General features: G+C 37.7%; 1 protein-coding gene across 1 annotated transcript in view; it reads left to right on the top strand.

Annotated features, from left to right (window-relative positions):
* Positions 1 to 7,620, top strand: part of AKNA (AT-hook transcription factor) — an 865,316-nt gene that overhangs the window by 465,385 nt on the left and 392,311 nt on the right. The window lies entirely within an intron of this gene.

Below are 7,620 nucleotides of genomic sequence, written 5' to 3'. Positions count from 1 at the left end.
CTTGATACATTCAAACCCCAAACAATTAGAACAGACTGCCTGGTTGACAGCATCTTAATACCCTTTAGTCGCATTTTGTCTGGGGACATGCAGCAGGTGTTAAATGATGCAAGATAACCTGCAACTAAGACGTGGTGTATAAGCAAATGGAAAAGGTATTCTATTTGGTGTCGGCAAAAGGACCAGCACCCATTCAGGGCTACCATTTCTCTGGTTGTAAATTATTTGTGTGGGCTACTGTCCTGTAGTCTGCTTTACTTCTGAAGTCTCATTTGTTGGGCATTTCAGCACTGCTCATGGATCCCCCTCTTTCAGTGCAGACTTACTGGAAAATGGTTTTAGAAGGAATGTTGCTTACAAAGCATTGAAGAAATCAGGTGACTTTCTCCATCTGAGCAAGCTCATCAGGCTGACTTTTGTGGTTCTTAACATGGAAAACAATGTTACTAACTGCTTTTTCACTTTTGCAAAAAGAGTATCTTGCCTCATTTTTCACAAAGATGGGGTTTCTTTAAGAATTAATCTTCCCTTTATACCTACAGTGACATCTGAGTTTACCTTGATCTAAGATATCTTTCTTCTTGACTTCTTTTCAGAACCTAAAAATGAAAGGGAAAGGATACTCTAGACCTTAGAATTGCACAGACAACTCTGGTACTATCCTGACAGAAGAATATCTTTCAGAAACTGTGATCATTTCTTTTCTTGTGAAGTTCAAAAAAAAGGGCAACTTGTGTCAAAGCAGACTGTTTGCAAATAGTTGTCTTATGCAAAGTACCTTTTGTGATATCTACCACAGCAAAACGATTCCAGGCAGGGTCAAGGCTCATTTTGCCAAGGCCTTGGCTTCATCTGTAGCTTTTTAGAAAGGGTCTAGAAGCAGAACTTGGTCCTCTGTGCATGCTTTTGCAAGGCTCTATAAACTACATTCCTTCTCCACCTGGGTTTTAAAAATCCTCCTCTAGTTCTTGTAAAACTTTGTTCCGTTATCCTTATAGCTTCCTCTTGATTATACACTGGTAGCTGCAGAGCTTACACAACTACTTTTATTTAATGTTGTCCATTACCCATTTAATTTGCATGTATGTAAGTGTACACAATTCAGCCTAAAATATTCCACTGTCATTGCTGGATACCTACTGTACTGCAAGTGTCATTTAGTTTTAAGTGCCACAGTAAATCTCTGTGCCCACTGCTGATGCAGTTTTACTGCATATGTGCTTTGATAATCTTGGGGATTTAAAGTATTTCACTTTCAATGACTGTCACATAAATTCATATTTCTTATCTAATATTCTACCAATTTAATCCTTCCATGTCATGCTTAACCTTCTCCATTTCATTACGCCTGTAAAATCTTATTTGGAAACCTACTGGCCTTGCTTCCTCTGTATTTGTAGTTCAGCTAGTCTGCAAACACATTTGATATATTTTTGTTTTAGCTACATCTTTAATTTGCTCTAAAGCCAGTCCTACTCTTGCATTAACTTCTGTTTATTTGCACTCAAAAGACGAAGTTAGTATAATACAGACCGTTAAGTTTATGGGCTGTTAATGATTGTCATTCTCTAGCCCTAGGACTGATTCCTTTACAGACCTGAGGTGGTAATTGACCAGACGGTGTTCCCATATGACAAGTAGTTAGCAACAAATCTTTATACCAATTGACAAAGGGTTCAGATTTCATTTGGCACGTTGGGAAGTCTACTTCTTCGCCAAGCTTGAAAGTACTTTATTTTGCATGTTACAGTGTAATAATGCATGATTTCATACCACATTTTCCGAGCACTTTAACCTCACTAACTTTGCAAATGTTATCAGGTTTTATGTACATCATATGTATCCTGGATTTATCTGTTTCTAATGGAGTTAATATGTAGATTGGGTAGGACTTCAGTTAATGTCTGAAATTGAGGTAAGCCCCATAACTTTTGTACATACTCCCCATCGCAGGGGCAACTGACATCCTAAGTCCAGATCTAATGTCCATCCCACTAGCACAGCATTCCAGTTCTTGTTATAGACTTGCAGTTCCTTTGTGAAATGCTATTGTACTGTTCACCAAGAAGGATATAAATACTATATGTAGCCACCATAGATGCACTCAAGTAACCCTTAATCCTCACAGAGCAACCATGAGCATCAGTGTCTTGAGACTTGTAACATAACTTCTCTTTTCCCAGTTTTTAAAAATAGAGGCTGCTTTGTATGCCTGATACCCTTTCAATAATAAATCATGCTGTTTATCAAAAGGTCATTATTGCAGTAGTTTTCACTGCAAATGTGAATCCCGGTCTGTCTGCCTTACCTGTGCAACTTTGAGCTCTGCATACATTATAGTGCAGATTGACATCCATCACATGTGAAGATGCACAAATTCCCAGGAAAAGAGGTGCTTACCTATCATTTTCAAGGGTTTTTTTTTTATTTATTTTTTGCCACATTTGGGTACACATCTGTGCTTACAAGTCCACAGTCAATTGTTCTGGCCTACTGTACCAGTGCCCCAGAGCTCCTTTTGAGAGATGTCAAAAGGTAAGTGCCCCGTGGGGGAACATTTCTAAATATAATATTTCTTGTTGGTTACTCTTGCAAAATTGGGAGTTATTTTGCCAGTAAGATTTGTTGAAAAAACACTGCAGTCTCTGGAGTATGTTTTGCACACCTAGAGTCACAGTGATTGTAGGTGAAAAATCCCATAAAAAGTTATCATTCTAGTTCCTTATGTGCCTTTTGTTTGTGTGCATCTTGCATGTTGATGTATTGCCACTTCTATGCAGGGTTCACTAGAAATAGATGTAGATAAAAGCCTCATTTACTGCATGGTTGCTGTATAAGTTATTAGAGGCCATGTTGCAGGTCTTCATCTTTGCTAGAAACCTCCACCATCTTAAGGATGCCTAAAAGGAATACAGCCTTAAGGAGTTTGAGGGAGAGAAACGCTCAAAGATGCCATGTAAAAAGGACTGACACAATGTCACAAAGACCTATGGACATCTCTTCCAGTGAGTTAGTTTTCTAGTCAGAGTTAGGGGTGCCTGACGTATCTACCAACCTCTGTCCAAACCCTTTAGTGACATTGACATGTAGCTACTAGTACATCCTACTGGACCCAAGTACTAAGCAAGATGGTCCATTACATTAGCATTTCATTTAAACAGTGACTTTCAGGCCTTGGTGTTTTCTCTAGAGAAAGAACCTGTCCCACTGTGACTCCTTGGGAGTGGGAAAGCAACAGACACAAGAAAACAGGATGGTGGACTACAGGAGTTAAAAAGCATTTTTTTTGCCAAGTAAAGTATCTCCTTCTGAGGTAACTTGTCTTAATAGGGTACCCCCTCTCAAGAGCTGGGTTCCCACTTAACTTTTATCCAAGAACTGAAACGTTTAGCCAAGGAATTCTCTCCCTCTCTCTCTATCCTCCCAGTGCCAAGCAGTAGTTAACACGGTTTACTATGGTTTGTGCGAACGACATTCTGTCAGCAGCACTGCTGCAGAAAATTAGAATGTCGTGCACAAAACATAAATGGATGGGATAGTCGAACACACTTATGTGAATGCAGTAGTGCATTTGCATAAGTGTATTCGACTATCTGTACAGCGGTTGCGGTACAGTGGGGATTGGAAGTTCATCCATATCCCCACTGTAGTGCAATCTCGGAGTTAGAATATATTAGTGGGGGGTGTGATATGTCCTATAGGAGTCTGATTTAGATGAGCTCCTATACGGCTATCACGTGATGGTTCCAGCCACAATGTCGAGTCAAATGTGTCGATCATTTGGGTCGACATTGTGTCCGTTCGGAATGTTCGTGTTTGGGTTTACTATTCATTGTTTGGAACGGCAAATGTTTTGCCATTTGAACAAACAATAGTAAACCAGTTAACACATCTCCAGTTCACACACCTGCAGAGCAGGTTGAGGAAGAGAGATTCCTTAATGTTGCAGAATCTGTTTCATTAATGGCGGATGAGAAAGTTTACAGCTTAACTTGTGTATCCCTCTTTAGATGTCACTCAGAGAAAAAACTGCATCTCAATGAGTTCATCCCAATATGTGTCCATTGGGAATATCCTCAAAGACATTGCGGGCTTTAGATAAGTGTCCTATAAAATGCTTGCTAAGTCTTTTTTGAGAGACATTTAAGTAACAGAGTGATACTTGGCAAGTTTTAACTATAAGTGTATCTTGTTTTGCAACAGTTTTATTGTTACAATCACTACTAACACTATCAAATTCTGAACCAAAATTCAACCAAGGGTTTAAATAGTATGATTTGTTACTGTTTTGGATGCAGTTGAATGTGCTGAGGCTGTGCTTTCTGCCTCTGTGATGTCAAAATGTTTCCCAACTGGTCTTCTGCTACACCACTGTTACTGTTATGAGTTAAGTTAAGCCAACAAAAGAGTACCTAAAGGACTTGAAATTTGGAAATTTCCAATGGAATTGATGCAACTTCCAAAACTATACACTGAGTTAATTGATTTATTTGATAGGACTAGCTTTCAACTGATGTATTTTCTTATTAGACACAATACTGAGAAATTCAACAGCCAACTGTTTTTGAAATAAAACACATTTTGTTTTGAAGACAAGTGGAGGAGTTCCTTTAGTTAGACAGTTGACAAAAGCTTTGGCCAGGACAAGGAATGCTGTGTGTACTGTTTTGCCTTAATCCACAAGGTTGAGTAAGCATGACCTGCCTTTGACTAATTCAAATTGAAACTGTTCCAGTGTTTGGAGGTTCCCTATGTCTGGATTTTCTTTCCATAGCTTTGCATATGATGCTGGTCAGACTTGTGGGTCTGTAATTGCCTGGGTCTGTGGAAGCTCCTCTCTTGTGCAGAGGAGTGACTGCTCTCCATTCCCTTGGTACAAAACGTGTATGGAGGCTGAGACTAAACATAATGAGCAAGCCCAATGTTTTCAGTCTCCTACCACATTGCATGTCCTTCTGTCCCCAGTTAACCATTCTACTTCTCTCCTCTGTACTTCATTCTACAGCTTAACGCCCTTTTAAGGAATAGCCTCCAAATTTGGATGTTTTGCTAAAACTTGACCTTAGCTGGGTTAAGTAAAGTGGGGTATTTTTTTAGTTCTGATCTGATACCACTAACTCTCATATCCCCTGATATCACCACCCCTGATTCTAGGTTGGATAACCTGTAAAACAGAAAACCTAAACTCTTGTGTAATGTTAGTGGACATTATATGTTATACTAACTGGATGTATAAAGTAATCATTGGTATCGATGTAACTACAATAGTTACATCCCTGACAGGGCACTGTAGCTTCAGATGAACCACTAATCTTGTTCTCCGTTAATAGATTCGGAAATCATAATGATTACTTTATACATCCAGTTAGTAATAACCCTTTTCGATTTAATGTTCCTGCTAATTGTGTTACTGAAAATGTTGTTTATTTGGCTAGGTGCGTCTTATGCCCTGCATTTTATGTGGGCAAGACGAACAGAAAGTTGAGAGAGCGTATTAGGGAGCACTTATACTGCATACGCACAGGGGCTGAGCATAATGCTTTAGCCAAACATATAATGTCCACTAATATTACACATGAGTTTAGGTTTTCTGTTTTACAGGTTATCCAACCTAGAATCAGGGGTGGTGATATCAGGGGAGATACTGAAAATTATGAGATGAAATGGATCGTTAGGTTCAGGGCTGATCGGAAGCCAGGGTTAAATGGGAAACTATCTATAAAACCAGCCCTGCGAAAAAGGAGGCTAAGGATATATTAAGTATTTTATTTTATTTTATTTTACTTTTTCATTATTGGAGTTTCTTACTAATGTTAGTTTTTTATTAATTTAGGTGTTATTTTGACATGCTTGTTTTATATATACATGTGTACATATATTATATTTTGTCTTGCAATTGAATAAGTGATGTTATGCAGGATGTGATGTCATGGTTGATTTACTATTTAAATTGATTCATTTGTAAAATATCTTAAGGTGTGCTGAAGCCATGTTTGGTGAAAGCGCTAAACGTTATTGCTGCATATATTAATTAAAGCATATTTGCTTTTTTATACACCTTCAGTGTTTTGATTTCATTATACGAGCTATCTTCAAGTTTATGAGACTGTGGACTGCCTTGGTTTTACCGTGAATGGTACATTTTTGCCTTTTTTATTATCTTAGACCTGTTTCGTACTTCATCATATTAAATAGATTTAGTGGTTAATCTTTTCTGTTAAATGTACTTCAAGATGTCTTTTCCTCCACTCCAGGTTTTGTGTCCCCCCAACCATAAGTTCTTTATGTTGTTTTGCCTTGTTCAAAACAGAATCTTGCACTTGTTTTGGAATTAAATTGAGATGTCAACCTATGGATCAATCCCTTGGTTTGTTGACATCTTTCTAGAGTCTTGTGTCCATTTACTTTATCTTAGCTGCAGTAACCACATATCTGGTGTCCACAGTGAGACGCATTATGCTGCCCAGAATTATGCAACATCTACTGTGAATAGCCCAGATGTACTGATGCATACAGGAAGTAAATAATTTGTCATAATAAGATTTTTGAATGTCAGTCACCCATTGTCCTTGCTTGTCTGTAATATGGAACCACTTGATTATCGGCTTGCCCATCCCACCTCACTCAGCTACTTCTGTGGCTCTGAAATGAAGACTTTGCTGAAGCCTTGGTGGATGATATTCACTAAGTACACTTGTCCTTTTCTCAGTGAAACCATGATTGGTATTCAGTTAAATATCTGGTATCAAGAAAGACAATTTTGTTTTAAAAATGGTGGTAGCTCAGTTACCCAAAGAATAGCTGTTAGCATTTCACAAAATTGCAAAATGTGTAGCTATCAATTCTGCTTGAGTAAGAAATATATAATCTATTACAAATTACCTAACAGCAGTATATAGCCCTATAGAAGTGACATTTTCAATTATTTTAATGTTTGGCTTAATTTAAAGTTTAAGATGCACCTGTTCCATTTATTTTGAAGGTAAAGAAGTTAAAGGACATTCTGTTAATAAGTATCTCAGTGTAATTCCCTGTATTTTTGATTAGAATATACCAAACCATTTCAGAGACGATGCATTCTAGACTGATCAAAAGAAGCCATAATTGTATTGGCTGGGAAATCCTTTTCAAAATGGTTAGTAATAAAGGAGTTGATCAACACCCATATTTTAATTTTGAACTGATATTCTGACTAATAAGCTTAATCTTAAGAATTTGCTTAGCATCTATTTCCCTGTGCTATATCGTATTATAGTATTTCACCTGTATGATTGTACTTTCATACTCTGCAGGTGGCATGACAAAGAAAAGATAATTGTAAAGTGTGCTGCATTTTGTTATTTCTTTAACTTTTATGCAACAGAGCAGGAAATGTGAAGGGAGTTTTGCTATTTGATCTCACATGTTTATAGGAAGATACTGGCAAACTTGAGCTGTAGTTTATCTAAAATACTATGCTTGCATTTAGAATATCAATTTTCTTTTTGTAGTTTTTGTTAATTAGTTGAAGACTTAGTAGATTAAAGCACCCATTTCCCCTTACCCTTCCCACCCTGTTCTTGACAAATACTGAACGCAAAATATTCATGAAGGTATTACTGGGGGAACAGTGCTTTCTCT

This window comes from Protopterus annectens, chromosome 16.part0, assembly GCF_019279795.1.
Source record: "Protopterus annectens isolate FY-2018-M chromosome 16.part0, PAN1.0, whole genome shotgun sequence".
In the NCBI taxonomy this organism is placed as follows: domain Eukaryota; kingdom Metazoa; phylum Chordata; order Ceratodontiformes; family Protopteridae; genus Protopterus; species Protopterus annectens.
The sequence above is the reverse complement of the archived record's forward strand: the minus strand, read 5'-3'. Positions and strand labels throughout refer to the sequence as shown.